The sequence below is a fragment of the Macrobrachium rosenbergii genome, chromosome 24 (genome assembly GCF_040412425.1).
Source record: "Macrobrachium rosenbergii isolate ZJJX-2024 chromosome 24, ASM4041242v1, whole genome shotgun sequence".
In the NCBI taxonomy this organism is placed as follows: Eukaryota; Metazoa; Arthropoda; class Malacostraca; order Decapoda; family Palaemonidae; genus Macrobrachium; species Macrobrachium rosenbergii.
Genome location: NC_089764.1, coordinates 32,706,422 through 32,723,463, shown reverse-complemented (window position 1 = coordinate 32,723,463; position 17,042 = coordinate 32,706,422). Strand labels below are relative to the sequence as shown.

At 33.8% G+C, this 17,042-nt stretch overlaps 2 long non-coding RNA genes across 3 annotated transcripts; both read right to left on the bottom strand.

Annotated features, from left to right (window-relative positions):
- Positions 1 to 267: 267 nt before the first annotated feature.
- On the bottom strand, positions 268 to 4,283 carry LOC136851995 (uncharacterized). Its single transcript, XR_010857041.1, has 2 exons — positions 3,493 to 4,283; positions 268 to 1,386 (listed from the first exon to the last, which is right to left on the bottom strand). It is a non-coding gene; the product is annotated as an uncharacterized lncRNA (long non-coding RNA).
- Positions 4,284 to 4,366: 83 nt separating this feature from the next.
- On the bottom strand, positions 4,367 to 8,848 carry LOC136851994 (uncharacterized). Of its 2 annotated transcripts, none has more exons than XR_010857039.1 (3): positions 8,507 to 8,848; positions 5,722 to 5,848; positions 4,367 to 4,528 (listed from the first exon to the last, which is right to left on the bottom strand). It is a non-coding gene; the product is annotated as an uncharacterized lncRNA (long non-coding RNA). The 2 variants fall into 2 exon arrangements; XR_010857040.1 differs by lacking the exon at positions 8,507 to 8,848 and adding an exon at positions 8,254 to 8,410.
- Positions 8,849 to 17,042: the final 8,194 nt, after the last annotated feature.

Here is a 17,042-nt window from a genome sequence, read left to right as displayed (position 1 = left end):
AAACAAAATCCCACAAAATGAGGTCAATTATTCTCCAGACAACTTGATAACAACCATACAAAGACCGAGTAAATACAAAATACTGTATAAACTAAAAAAAAAAGGCCATTTCCGATTTGCCACGGGAGTGAAGGAGGCTAGAATGTTTTACAGGTTGAGGGTGAGACAGTAAAAAGCTAAATACAGCCTCTCTCTTGTCATGTGAGGCCTTACATTTAAATAAGAATACCACCACTCATTTTAGCTGGAGTTAAATGAAAATATGAATATACTTATTTGTAGGTTTGCATCTCAAGCTGAACAAAAACTAATGTGAAAAACATGCCATGTGACCTCATACGGTTTTAGGTCAAGTACATCAGCAGTTCAAGACTGCTATCTGGTAAATAGCTGCAAAAATCAACCTTGGTACAAAATTAAATTTATCACTATACTACAATAACGATTCCCAATTTTACATCAAATACAATATCCATAATTAGTGACAAAACATGCAGGATATATGACAATATCTAGCATTTACAGAACACAGGTTTATTCAATATTAAATTATGTTTGTAAAGCGATAAAAAACTGATTTATAAAACTGATTACAATTAATATATCTAATTTCAACAAGAATTGAGTATAAAGTTAAGTAGACCACCCTCTTCAACTTATACACTTAACAGAATTAAATCAATGGTTTCAATGTTTAGTATTACTAATACGACTAGCTGAACCAAACCACTGAGTTGACATTAACTCTCACTATATCAGACCTCACTTAATATGTTGCAACTCCTTCAAAATATAATTACTGGATTAAAAGAAAATGAAGATCTCACATTTGTTTCTGATACTTTATACACAATGTTGGATTGAAAGTTGGAGAACCACTAAAGATACATTTGATTTTGAGAGTTGAATGCAGGACACAACTTAACTCGGCATATTGAAACTTTTTAAGAGAGTGCAAAATTTACTATAAATCCTTTCCATTCTGATAAGATGTGAAATTTTAAACTTGGGTCCTAAGCCAAACTGAATAGGCTAGTTGCCAAATAACCATGGAATGAATTTCGTATTTGTACTGAAAATGAAAGTAGAAAGGGCCCACTGGTGTAAGTATCTCTACGCTTTGGAACCCTGATTTCAACCCTTTTCTGGGTAATGTCAAAATCATTTCTAGTTAATGCATAATTCTACATAAAAGCTTTTATGCATACACATTCTTATGTTCAACTCCACAGCAAGCAACATTAGAAGCAGTCCCTGCAGTTGTTCCTAGTCTGCAGAGTTTTCAGAGGAAACTGTATCCACTTGATTAAGGTTGAAAAACTTCAGTCTTGAAAATAAAAACATCTTGAGACATTTTTGTCCAGTTGATTCTTCATGGATGGAGATCTGTAATACAAAAAAAGGCTTTCAAAATGTTCAACATCTTCCTTTTGGCATTTAAATCTCAAAGCTGAAGTTTAATTGAGCATAGATTTCACTTTAATACTATTCTTCACACTAGGCAACCATTCACATGGAAATAGAAAGGCCATTCACTTTATCATGCAAACAGGCAAAGAAAGAATGTCCTTATCTGATCAAAATTAAGAGCAATTTTGATTAAATTTAGAACCAAAATCACTAAAAAGATGTTCACAAAAATAACAATTAACTATTAATTTGTTAATATTTTTTTTAATAGGCGATCTATTCTTTCTGTATTTCCCTTTATTTTCTATTACTTCTTTCTACTGAACACCTTAATATTCTTTGGAAGCCTGAATTTCAAGTCAATGGCACCTGTGGGCTTGTTCATTGTGAATACGGTTCATCTTCTGAATAATAATAATAATAATAATGAAAGATATGGCAATGGTACACTCAACTCTTTACAAAACAACATCTCAAACTAACAAGAATGAAAACCATTCAGCAATTTTACAGAAACATGAACAGAAGAAAGTGCTGGTCAGTGCATCATATCAGCACCTCAACAGAAACAGACTCTGTTACTTTGCAGACCAAGTAAATACAAGGCTGATGGCATTGCAGAAATTCAGTTATTAAACTGTTCCAAAACAATTCTCTCATCCTAAAAATGTAGCAAATATACTGCGCACTATCTCAAAAAAGTTTTCAAGAATTGAGTTTGTCCCTTGAAAAATATCAAACATGAATTTATGGAAAGAGACAGAGAAATCTTCTATTGCTGTATTTGTATGAAAAGTGGCAAACAAATGTAGCATAAACTGATACTAATTCAGATACCTTTCAAGACAAAACCTTTGAAAATGAAACTTGCAACTATTACTGCTTGTTTTTGGACACTGCACAACCACAAAAGCTTGTGGGTGCTATAACCCATAATTACACTAACTAAGCTTCAAATAAATCCTGCTTTTCAGCTATCTACATCTAAGGTGCCCAGGTTGTGCAATGATCCAATTGTTTTTTTAATGTGTTTTAGAGGGGGTTGATCTTTAACTGAAAATTCAGTTTAAAAATGTACTAAAGACATTTATCATGTAATTACTGAAATACATTCAAAACCTTAAAGATTACTTACATGATTATAACCCCCTCTCTCTGGGTTATCTAAAAATACCTAACTCCAGTTACTTAGTGACCACAAAGCCTATACTTTGAAGGATTAGAGCCTATCAGCCTTTGAACCTGGGCTTCCCTGTCTTGTCATCAAATAATCTGGCTTAAAATAGCATATTCAAACGAAATGTCTCTTACTTTTTACTTATTTGATTAAAAAACTAGTTTTATTTACTGTCATTCGTTAATAATTATATCTAAAAAATTTTGTGTAAAGCAGTTATTTGAAACACTAGGCTACTTTTGGCATTCTGGGATCCTGACATTTAAAATAGTGGGTTTTTGTGATGTTAAATGATCACTAACTGAAATAGTTATATCTGATTATTATTAGTACTACTATTTCGGTAGATGAAACCTAATCACATGGAACATGCACACAGGGCCCATTAACTTGAAATTCAAGCTTCCAAAGAATGCTGGTTTTAACTTCCCACCGCAGACCCCACACTGTGGCAGTAACTGACCATGATACAGAGCCAGTGATTTTCACTGCATTGGGAAGGCATGAACTCAAATGCATCTGGGCAATCATGCCACGATGTTAGCATACCATACCAGTGGACCACTAGATTTGGTTATAGAAACTGCATACTGCACATTCTATTTTGGAGATAGCTGAAATAATTTGGATCAAACTGCAGCATTTTAACAGGCTAAATATATTGCTTTTTATCTAATTGAGGGTGGACATTTAGACCACAAAACATTTCAAAAAAGACACTCTGCTTGAACTACTGCCCTAAAGTTACAATGATATCTGCCAACCTGCCTTTTATGCATGATTCAGCTTACTTTTGACTTTTCTAGAAATTATAGAATGCAAGTGGGGGAATCCTTGTGAGATTATGTTATAACTAACTAGAGAACATTGAAAAAACACAGCAGTGTTTAGTCAAGAAAGCTTACCTCAACCATAAGTTACTAATAGAAGGCCTGTTTCTAGGTGTCCACCCAAAGTCAAGTACACCAATGACAAGTAAGAGGTCATCTGCAAATAGTAAACAAATATCATAAATTGCACTGTTCAAGTTACTGCAGTAATTTGTATAATGCAATGCCCTGATGTAAAATGTCTCTCAGTGATACTCATGATTGTTTTTATAGCCATTCAAGCCCAAGTATTCTGAATTACCAGCTGTCCCTTAACATGCCACAAAAAGATATGCTTGCAACCCAGTCTTCCACAAGGGCAACTTGGCAACAGGGATTTAAGTGAGCGACAGCAGTCTTATCAACAAACAAGACCCAGTCGGAGCATGAACTGATACAAATGACAAATCCAGATACATTCTGTTACCTCTAACAAAAAAAAAAAAAATTGTCAAGAGCAGTGGTATGGTGATTTCATACCTTTTTCTAGGATGGGCCTGAGAAAAAATGCTGATAACAAAAAGCAAATGGAAGGTAGGTTGCCATTCCAGAGTTCAAGGAACAGACAGTTGACAAGCTATGTAACCCTAGGCTAGAGAGAGTACAACCTTTTGTGATTTCAGATGTACTCTTGCAATACTTTAAATCACTTCCCAGTGTTTGAAGAATCTCATAACACTTGGAGACATTGGGGAATTCCAAAACTCCTATGTGGCAAATAAAACACCGACCACTTACTGCATAAATATTAAAATTTTTCTTTATGACAAACGGAAAATTGATTTTACACGATCCAGTGCTGTTTATGGTATCACTTTGAAGCTGAAAACTTGCAAAAATGGAATATAACCAAAACAAAAACTGTAAAAATGTCATTTTTATAATAAAATAAAGTTTTATATATACTTACCAAGTAACTGAAATGCTTTAGTTTCCCTTGCACGGCAGCTTAAAAAATAAAAATTCGCGGGTAATGCTTCAAAGTTTAGTGCAGGTGACTGGTTCCACCCACTAATGGGAATCTCAGGAACTAGTAGCCAACGAGCTCATTCTGTTTCTGCCATACGTCCATCTGAGGGGAGGAGGGAGGGCTCTGATCATTTTTATTATAAAAATGTTATTTTATATATAAGTACCTTACCAAAGGCAAAAAAAGGAAGTTACTTCAAGTTTAACCATTGCAAAAAATAGCAGAAAAAACATTAATGATGAAGACTGCCCAAAGCTATGACAATTTTAGACAAAGTTTTTAGATGGCAATAGGTCTTCATAATTACTGCTGTAAATTTAACTCAAAAACATACCCACAAAAAAAGTTTTCACATGTGTAACTGGAGGAAAACCTCAATGTTGAATGTTGCATCAATGAAACAAAATATTGTGGATTTGTTCAAGCTAAAGACTCATGCTAAAATGAAACAATTGTTAGACCCCATGGAAAGTAAGACGTTAGAGAGAACAGACGTACATTAAAAGGAATGAAAAGATTTCCAGCTAGGGGTTGAAGGGACGCTGCAAAGAAACTTAAGTAATGCCTACAGTGCACCATGTGAGGTGCACTGACAGCAGTACCACCCTACATGGGCTGACTACAGTGCAAAAGCACATCAAAATTACACCCTCAAAGTCCTGTCTTAAATTAATGCACCTGTTTACAGAAGTAACACCAAAAAGTTGGTTGCATTTTGCCCTCAGCTAAGAAAAGCAAAAGCAGCAAGCACAAGAACGCAAGCACAAGAATGCATGGCCATCATCATTTAACCCCTTGTGGACGGGTAACACACACCTTTATTTAGAACAGTTCTAAAGGATTGGAAGAACTCTCCACATTGTATGTTTGCATTTTACTATATAAAAGTATTGAGGACATTTGGTTCCTTGATGAAGGAGATATATAATCTATATTATTTATTAAGAGTGAGTCTATGCATTTAGACTTAAGGATCTTTTGTGGTTATTGTAAAATAAGCATTGTAAGATATTGTAAAAAAAAAAACTTCAAAATAAGATTGCTTAGTGGCAAGATTGTTAGGGTAAAGCACTGTATTAAGATTATGAAGGATTTGAAGGCCATCAAAATCTGAATAACAGGAAAAGATAGGAATGTTATTATTCTATGTACAGGTATGCTTAGATTTCCAGTTAGCTGACTGGTTAGGCAGGGTTGTGCTGTCACATGGAACTGGACTGTCCGATGTGCATAATTTTCAAATAAATTATTAACATAAGGCTTCAGCTGATTGCTGTAGCAATCTAGTTACTTACTATAGCCTCTTTGGCAGTAACACGCTCCTTTGAAAGGTTCCACAGGTCCGACAAATCCACAACATGGAGTTATTGGTGAGAAGTACTGCATCAATTCTGAATGCAACCACAGGACCCTTTCTCATTTCTGAAAGCAAAAATAGTATAAAAATGAAGTTCACCAAACATATTTCACCAAACCAGAAAAAATAATGACACCTAATTCATATACAGGCCCATAAAACTACAAGTACAAGCTCTCTATATATGCCTGAATGTCAGTTAGGACAGAATGCCAAGTGGGTGTGAACAGATATTAAACAAAGACAAATTGAGATTTCAGGAAAAACCTTCCCAGCAAAGAGAGACTATGTTGGATTTATACAGGTCTACTGGTATACCAAAAAGGGGTGGGGTGTCTCTTTCACAACGTTCCACCTAATTCACAAGCATACTTACAGTAGGGGAGTCTGTTTCACATTTTCACCTAATTCATAAACATACTTACTAAATTCACAAATGAAATCACAAATAAAATGATATTTACACCTCAATGCTACAAAAGATTCAACGCTTACCAGCAAAGTTCAAATCGTTTGTAAATTGTTTTTTGATCATAGAAACATAGCAAGGATCAAACTTTAAAACTAGATAAAAGCATTATATAATTTTTTAAAATACACTTGGAAACTTTCACTTAATGAAAACTTTTTGAACGAGAGAGAAAATAACACACCTGTTCAACATTCCCACTTGCTATGTTAAAAAAGGGAGATGGAGTGAGAAATGTCTATACAGTGTGCATTATATGGCAACATAGAGATCTGAGTACAGTACATATGACAAACATTGCTGAATATGCATAATCAACATTAAATTATATAAATTTTAGAAAAGGGTACTTGAATATACCTCCAAACAGCAGCAGCTGGATGAGAGACTATGAACATGATATGAGGGCTATGTGGCATAAAAAAATCCAAGACCGTTGTGGACAACACAGTACAGAGGGGCTATGTGGCATTAAGAGCCCAAGACTGCTGTGGACAACATGGTACAGAGGTTATGTGGCATCAAGAACCCAAGACTGAACAACCCAGCACAGGGGTTATGTGGCATCAAGAACCTAAGACTGTTCAAGAACCTAAGAATGTTGTGGACAACATGGTACAGAGGGGCTATGTGGTATCAAGAACCCATGACTGTTGTGGACAACACAGTACAGAGGCTATGTGGCATCAAGGGACCTGACATCCCAAATCTTACGATACACCTAGAGGGATTCTCAAGGGCAAGAATGATCTGCACTACTGCTGGTTAAGTTACAGAATCCTTGAGGCTTGGATGCTGGCCAGTTATCACAAAGGGGTTCCAAGTCAATATGATTGTGCGAGTGAAGGTATTTCAAAATGCCATTTGGGAATGTTAAGGCATCATCAGCCCTTGGTAGCAATGTGATTCGCCAATGTATCACAGCCTAACCTTCCCACTAATGGGCAACGTATCACAGCCTATCCTTTCCACTAATTCCCACTAACGGAGCAACATACCACTAATAGGCAACATGTTAACCTAACCTTCCCACCAACGGGCAACAACGTGTACAGCCTAACCTTTCCGCTAATTCTCACTAACAGAAACAGGCCATGTTAAGTCCAACCTTCCCATTAACAACATCCAGCCTATCCTTTCCGCTAATTCCCACTAATGGGCAACATACCAGGCAATGTGCTAACCTTCCCACTAAGGCAACGTATTACAGCCTATCCTTTCCGCTAATTCCCACTGACGGGGCAACATACCACTAATAGGCCACATGTTACGGCCTAACCTTCCCATTAGCGGGCAACATATCACAGCCTATCCTTTCCACTAATTCCCACAAATGGGCAACATATTAACGCCTAACCTTCCCACTAGCAGGCAACATATTACAGCCTATCCTTTCCACTGATTCCCACTAATAGGCAACATATTAAGGCCTAACCTTCCCATTAGCAGGCAACATATCACAGCCTATACTTTCCACTAATTCCCACTAACGGGGCAACATACCACTAATAGGCAACATGTTAAGGCCTAACCTTCCCATTAGCAGGCAACATATCACAGCATATCCTTTCCACTAATTCCCACTAACGGGCAACATATTAACGCCTAACCTTCCCACTAACGGGCAACATATTAAAGCCTAACCTTCCCACTAGCGGGCAACATATCACAGCCTATCCCTTCCACTAATGGGCAACGGGCACTAAGACTGGTGTCGCAGCACCTAGGGTATTGACACCGTTATAAAATTGAACGGGAAACTAAAACAACTTAACCTAAAAAAAAAAAAAGAAAAAAAAATGGCGACGTCTGTAACATGGCACTGAAATTCCGCAGTAGCCAACCTACAATAAAGTATCTCTGGAATACCCTAACCATTCCATTAATGGGCACCGTGTCGCCCCAAATGAATGATGAAGGCAGGACAGAAAGGAAAAAGCAAGCAAGCAGATAAACGAAGGAATAAAGAAATTACAGGCGTCTCCGTCACCTCCGATTTACCATATTTGTTCCCACCACCATTAATCCTCGGACTCCTCCTAAGTATTAGGCTCTGGCGGGGCATGATGACTCAATGCAAAGGAATTGACTGGATTCAAAAGGCTCTGGAGGGCATGACTCATCAAGCAACACGACTCACTACAAGCTTTGGCTCAAATATGCCATGTTGAAATCGGCCATTGTCTCTTTAATCACGAACCCAAAAACTTCATATTATTAACGCTTTAACGCCAACTGGACGTTAATTACATACCTGCCGTAATTATTAACGTCATTAGCTCACGCCGGTTTAATTATATTCAAATTACATCCTCCATTCACTTCAAAATTTCATTTCACGACGGATTTCAGCGTAAATACTTCCAAGCTAGAACCGCCATGTCTTCCCTCTCGTCTCTTCGAACTCGGCGGTTTTATGCCTCATATCACCTAAACACGTCATTTTTATCACATTTACATCGCGTTTATACAATTCCGCCATATTTATAAATACTTGGTTGTTGATAAAGATTGTTTTTTCTGCGAAATAACGGCAAATAAGAGCCGAAAATCGTCGCTCATTCGCCGGGACACTCTCAAAGGTAAGGCGTGACGTCACGTGGGGAAGATGGTTGCTAGGCAACGGGAGAAGACGCATAATATAAGCAAGAGAAACACCACGCAAATTAGCAGTTATTATTCACAGATTAGGATATCTGTGTAACTGGCACAGGATAGAGAATAATCCAAGAGCATGCACCTATTGCGAAACAGTCGTCGAAGAACCATTAGAACATTATAGCTACTAGAATGCCCAGAAACGATGCAAATTAAGAGAAAATTACGTCGATAACGATAGAACAGCCACAAAACTGTCGAAACACATCCTCGACAATATTCAGCATTTCACTGTTTTTTTTTTTTTTTAATTCCTACCCGCCACCAAGGTAGGAAACAAGCCAACAACTCATTGGCTGTCACTTTGCGAACGGTCGGGTATTCACAGGATCTGTCCTTCGGGAGAAACACCGCCAAAGCTTATTAATTCAGGACAAGTTTGAAATATATAGGTATAACTTTGGCCATGTTTAAATTCGTCACTTGTCCTTGACGGTGAACCCAAAAAGCAGTAGATCTAAAAATCCCCCCTCGTTACCATTTTTCATCCTCCTCTCAAGCAATACCTTCCCCCCGATACTTCGACTCCTTCTCCCCCGCCATTCCTCCGATCAAATAAAACTCCTCCCCCATCGATCTCTTCTACTAACGATCGAGGCCGATTTTCCTTTCGAGTAAATGAAATGCGGCATGATAATTCCGTAGATTTTAGCTATTTTTTCATCTTTTTCTCCTACGATAAACTTCTCTTTTCCTCACTGGCTATCTCCGACTTGCCAGTACTCGCTACAATCGCACTGTTGTAATGGGAAAAATATGCCCTTAATACCCATAAATGTCTCATCAACACCACATAATCCACCATCAGGTAACTCTTGTCAAAACCCTCATACCAGTCAGTCAAACCCATTCATTTTGCAGCAAGGGCATATTTTCCCCATTACACTGTCTCTCCTACTGACGGGTGCCCTAGGGCTCAAAGGGGTTTGTATAACCTCGCCTGTTAACCTTTTTTCTCTCAAATTTCGGGCATATCCATAGATCAGAAAAAGGGTTTCATATCCATATCCTAAACTCACCTACTCAAAAAAATGACTTGACGTCACTGCTCTATGGGCAGATGGTTGCATAGGCAACGGATAAAAAAAAAAAAGAGAAGACGCGGGGAAAACACTTTTTGAAAGTAAATGAAAGAAAAAAAGGAAATCAAGAGATAGTTAAGACATTCAGACGTGATTAATTGTAACATTTATAACGAATAATTAATAATAATCATAATTGTTAGGTATATTTAACCGTATGCGGGATCGAACACGCTACAAGCATCCCAACTTTAGAAAGATTGCCCCCCTATGTTATCGTACCACTCACTAGTTCTCGTACAAAGGGAGAGAAAATCAAAAGAAAATACGAAGATAATTAAGATATTTCGATCTGTTTTGTTGTGAAATAATAAAAATATAACTAATAATAAATTTATTATTTAAAAGTATTTTACCATAAAAGGGCGCGAACTTGTTATAACTACTCGAAAACGTTAGAAAGCCACCATCCATTTTGCTGCAGGACCACGTTCTTCCTAGCTTTCGAGTTTGAAATATTGACGATAAATAACAATTATAATAAAGTTTATGGCCAGTTAATGACTAATAAACTTCATAAATTAAGAAAAGAAAGAGGCATAAACATTCTAGACTTATTTTAGCGGAAGATTAAACCTCTTCTTCTGTTTCTCTTCAGTATATTGGTTCCTCTTCTATTTACCTTCGTCTTGCATTCCATATATTTGCATATATCTAAATTTAACACGTTTATTTGCACGCCTATATTTTTATCGTACTATACAAGTAATTTACGAAATGTAAAACATATCTGAAAATTAGTTTTAGCGGTAAAACAATAATTATTTTTATTCGAATTTCAAATCAAAGAAAACCGAATAATGGTAAACTCAAGTAAAATAACAGCATTGTTTACATCAGGGATCAGTGACAACGAACCTAAAAGAAACCCTCGTAATTCCCTCTACGCTCGTATCTGAATCATTTCCATATAAATTTTGAATGTATTTATTATCATATTTAATATTTATACTCAATATCATATTCATCATGTGTTTAAGATTGATATTCTTCGTAATTAACTTTAGGTTCGTCAGAATTACGAAATTTACGGGGTCCGCGACGCTATAGCCTCCTATTGGCACTTTAAGTAACTAAAATAACAAAAAAAATAAAAACAAACAAATAATAATAACTGACAACTTTATTTGGTTACGTAAACATTTCACCTTCGATTTTACGTAAATAACAACGAATTTTAAAGATTTAACGTAAGATTTATATTCCAAGATCATTCCTATTTTCTTTGGTATCAAATATTATTCTTTATTTTGGCTAAAAACTCAAAAATAAATCGATTTTAAAATCATCGAACAGCAACTATTGGACTTCGGGCTATTTTTTGTGTGTAACTATTGTATAATTATTACTAATTAATATAAAAAAAATATTTTTTAAAATACTTACATAAAAAATAATAAAAATAAATGGAAATTATTGTTACTAATATTAAAAGCTATTAATAAAGGAGAATTTTGGATAAAATCAAGAATTTTTAAAGGTATTTTCTCTTTACTGTTTGGTAAAACAGACAGTAGGTAATCTTTGAAACTTGACAGAAAATTTAAAGTAAAACATCAAATCATATTTAAAAATTCAATAACTAAACATTTTATGAAAACTAAATCAAATAATATAAAATATTAATAAATATTAAATCTTTAAAACTGAGATTTTACCATAAAATCTTTATATTTTTGAGAGATTTCTTCGAGTCCTTTTGTAAAATATTTCCAAGACGTCATTGAATGGGAAACAGGAATAAAATAGCATTGAATTCGTCACGTAGAATATTTATTCAATTTGGGGATAAATTTGCACTAAATATTCATTAAATCATATCTTCAGGCCCACAAATGAGTCAGCACTACACTGTTTAAAATATATACTTCAAATAATGATTTTTAAAGTTATGGCAGTATCTTGAAATTATGTAGAATATTATGCATGATTTAAAGTATTATGCGTGAAATATCTCTCTGTTTAATATAGAATATGAAGTATGAAATTAATGATGACTCATTAGCTATCAAAGATGATTCGTGAAATTTACGAAAATCCTTGATAAATTATGTATAAAATAATTAATGGCAGCTTTAACAAATCACATAACTCCAACCCTTTTGATACATAATAAATTAAAGCTTAAATCGTTCAATCTAATATCCATTAAATCTAGAATATAACAGAAATCCTACATTTATATGAAAAAATATATATTTCACATAATCTCAAAATTTCATCTCATTGACGTATTTTTATTATAGGCTCGTTTACCTCAAATAGCATCGTCTATTCTGCGTCGTCTGCTGAGAATTTTTAATAAAGGACTATTGTTTCTTATAATTTAAAATCTAAAAATACCTTATATTTTTATTATTAAGAAATACTCCTACTTATAAAAACTTTAAAATATTAATTTATCAACAAAACCAACTATTTTATATTGTAAAATAAATCATTTCAAAGGCTTCCTGCTCTGAATGCTTTGGTAACTATAGTAACAAAAATCGACTTATTAATACTAATTGAAAATTTTGTTTGTTTACACAAACATTTAACCTTCGATTTTACGTAAATGACGGCAAATTTTAACAATTTAATATGAGATATGTATTGGAAAATCATTCTTATTTTCTTTGGTATTAAATATTATTCTTTATTTTGGCTGAAAACTCTAAAATAAATCGATTTTAAAATCATCATAAAGCAACTATTGAACTTCGTGGTATTTCCTGTGTATAGCTATTGTATAATTATTACTAATTAATATATAAAATTATTTATATTAATCAATTGGATTAAACCTAATAAAGATAAAGGATTTTTATACTTATTATTATCAAAAGCTATTAATAAAGAAGAATTTTGGATAAAACCAAGATTTTTAAAAGGTATTTTCCCCTTTACAGTTTGGTAAAATAGACGGTCGGGCAATCTTTGAAACTTAACAGAAAATTTAAAGTTAAACATCAAATCATATTTTTAAATTTAATAACTAAAGATTTTATGGACACCAAATCAAATAATATAAAGTATTAATAAATATTAAACTTTTAAAACTCAGATTCTACTGTAAAATCTTTATATTTTTGAGAGATTTCTTTGAGTCCTCTTGTAAAATATTTCCAAGACGTTATTGAATGGGAAACAGGAATAAAACAACATTGAATTCGTCACGCAGAAAATTTATTCAATTTTGGAATAAACTGGCACTAGATATTTATAAAATCATATCTATAGGCCCACAAACGAGTCAGGACCACACAATTCAAAATATTTACTTCAAATAATGATTTTTAAAGTTATGGCAGTATCTTGCAATTATCCAGGATATTATCTACGATTTAAAGTAATATTTGTAAAATATCTCCCTGTTTAATATAAAATATGAATTATGAAATTATCTACGTCTCATTAGCTATTAAGAGTAATTAACGAAAATCATTGTAACTATTTATAAAATATATTTTTATATAACTTATAGCAACTTAACAATTCACGCAACTTAAAGGCTTTTGATTTATAATAATTTAATCCCAAAATCCATCAGTCTAATCCATATTAAATCTAAAATTAACAAAAGTTTATTTATTTATATGAAAAAATTATATATTTTATAAAAAATTGTCCTATTTTTATTTTAAGTTCGTTTACCTTAAAAATATCTGTCTGCTATGTACCGTCTGCTGGGAATTCTCAAAAAATGACTATTGTTTCTTATGTTTGAAAATTCAGAAAATTTAGTATACTTTTATTTTTAAAGGATTTATAAACAGAAAATATACAAATAAATATTAATTCTTTAACAAATAAAACCATATTTTATTGCAAAACAAATCATTTTAAAGGCTTTCTGCTCTGAATGTTTTGGTAATTAAGGAGGCAGACAAATTTCTCAAAAGCTCGAACTGCAATTTTGTCAAAATTGATTTATGGTGATTTTAATCGTTATAGAATTGAACGTGCTTTTTTCGGATTTTAACTGCTATAGAGTTGTTCCTTAATGATTTATGCAGATTCTGAAAGCATATTTTCCTTGATAAAATGCTTTTTTTTTAGTCCGAAATACTGCGAAAATACGTCTTGAAAGACGTAAATTCAAATGAAAAAGTTACGTTATTTTCGCTTTATCAAACATCATTTCAGACTTGTTTCAGCTTTTAATTGACATAGAATTGTTCCTAATTAATCTAAGCTGATTCTGAAAGCGTATTTCCTTTAATTTAACGTATTTTTTATCTCGAAATAAGGGGAAAATACCCCTTCAAGTACGTAAATTGAAATAAAAAGTTTTCGCTATTTTATTTAACCTTATAACGTACTTTTTTCAGCTTTAAAATGCTATAGAATTGTTCTTTAATGATTTATGCAGATTCTGGAAGTATATTTTCCTTAATATAATGTTTTTTTTAGACCAAAAATACTAAGAAAATACGCCTTCAAAGACGTAAATTGAAATGAAAAGTTTACGCTTTTTCACTTTGTTTAACCTTATAACGTGCTTTTTTCGACTTTTAATCGTTGTATAATTGTTCCTTAATGATTTATGCAGATTCTGGAAGCATATTTTCCGTCATATAATGCTTTTTTAGACCAAAATACGGCTTCAAATACGGCAAAGAAATAAATTGAAAAAGGAGTTGATGTAAGTTTTCGATTGACACAGGTTGTTTAACCTATATAACGTTTTCTTCAGATAATTGGCAAACTCAACTAAATCTGAAAAATTCTTACTCAAGATATTTTTCGGTCGTATTTTAGGTCGAGCAAAAACGACTATAAAACCGAAGAATATTCGTAAATTGAAATGAGAACTTAAGTTAATAAAGAATTTGTTTAACCGTCGATTTTAGATAAATAAACCACGTTCCTTAATAAGACCAAATCAAGCTCAAATAAGGTACAGAAGTCGTTGGCTTTTTTAGACCAAATCAATAAACATCTTAAACATTCAATTTGAATTAAATCGAAGACTTCACTTTGAATGTTTATTACCGTTAGATGGCGCATGCCTTCAATCGTTCAAATTGCCTAAATTTAAAATTCTGGCATTTTCTCCTTATATATTAACGTAATTCAGTCAAAATCTCCTTCAAAATACGTCAAATACGACGCAGAATCAGACGCGATGGCGGGAAATGGCGTCATCTCTTAATAAGCGTATTTTGAACCATTTTTTATTACGAATTCTTTGTAAATTCATCTTAGACAATTATTCAACTTTTTATTGTACAAACATTTGTGGTTACATTTTGGAAAAACCTCCCTCGAAGGAGAATTTGGTTTCTTTTTCGATAATAGGTGGCCATAGTGTTCCAGACCCGTAAAGTGAATAAAAAATATATATATTTTCTTTTTAAATTGTGTTTTGCGACAAATATGAATTACGTTGGACGTTGAAAGCGACGTTTTTAGACGTTTTTGAAATTGCTTTCCTTTAAGAAAAAGTTAGGTTTAGTAATACAAGTGTTTTCAAAATAATTTAGATGCAAAAATCATACGATATATAATTGCGTTTTTTTAAAAGCGTTAGGTAGGTGTGAAATAAGTTTTGAATTTAGGAGTTGTATAAGTTTGACCCCGTAAAGTGAAAAGTTAGTTAGGAGTTTTATAAGTGTTTTATAAGTTAGTTAGGAGTTATATTAGTGTGTTGATAAGTTTTGAAGATTAAATAATTTGTAAAATTGTTCTTAAAATGTTAAATGATCATAAGTTTTATAAATGTTAGTTAGTTATAAATGAGAGCCTGCAAAGAGTCTTAAAAAACAGAACATTTTAAGAGAGAGAGAGAGAGAGAGAGAGAGAGAGAGAGAGATTGATTGATGGCTATTAATACTGGCGTTACAACGAGAGAGAGAGAGAGAGAGAGAGAGAGAGAGAGAGAGAGAGAGAGAGGTGGGTGTTTAGGAGTTATTTAAGTGTTTGATAAGGGTTTGAAGATTCTAAATAATCGTAAAATTGTTCGTAAAATGTGGTTACGATCGCTGATTTATGTCAGGCTGAGAAAGAGAGAGAGATTGGTTGATGGCTAGTAAAACTGGCGTCAAACTAGAGAGAGAGAGAGAGAGAGAGAGAGAGAGAGAGATGTGGGGATGAGATTACTGACACATTTCACATAGGAGTTAAGGTGCTAATGTGTCGAATACGACGTTTTTAGATGTTGTTTGATGCGATGTAAGAAAAAAGTTAGTTAGGAATGTTACAATGAATGTTATAAGTGTTTGATAAGACTAGGGGCTTTACGTAGAGTCGAAATTATTGTAAAATTGTTCGTAAAATGTTTATAATTACTGATTTATGTCAGGATGAGAGAGAGAGAGAGAGAGAGATTAATTGATTATGTCTATTAAAACTGGCGTCACAACATGAGGTGGAAAGGGAGAGAGAGAGAGAGAGAGAGAGAGATTGCTGACACATTTCACATAAGAGATAACGTTTTAATGCTTCGATTAAGACGTAATTCGATGTTGGTTGATGCAAACACCGTAAGGGAAACTTAGTTACGAGCGATTTAAGAGTTTGACAAGTGTTTGACAAGGCCGGTAGCTTCACGTAGAGTCGAAATCATCGTAGAATTGTTCGTAAAATGTGGTTATGATTACCGATTTGCGTCGGGATGAGAAAGAGAGTATTACGGCGTTCAGTTACTACCGAGTTTCATCCTGGACCTGTTAATTGTTATGTTTATTTGAGCACTTGGAAAAGCACAAGTCCAGGGAGGAATAATGGCTGCTTAACTACCTTACCTGTAAAAGTAGTTACATTTTATCACAAAATATCTAGTGAATCCTTTTCCAGAGACGTATTATTGATTATTGAGCTCCTTGCGTGCACTGTCAACTTATTTATCAGTTTCTTTTGGCAGCCATATTAATACACGGTTTAAGGATATCGTCACTTTTATGCAGCACAAAATTCGACTTCTTTCACTCTCCAGAATTACCCTGAAACTGAGTTTTACTCTTTAGACTTTTAGAGTTGCATGACAGAGAGAGAGAGAGAGAGAGAGAGAGAGAGAGAGAGAGAGAGAGAGAGAACAGAGAGAGAGAGAGAGAGAGAGAGAGAGAG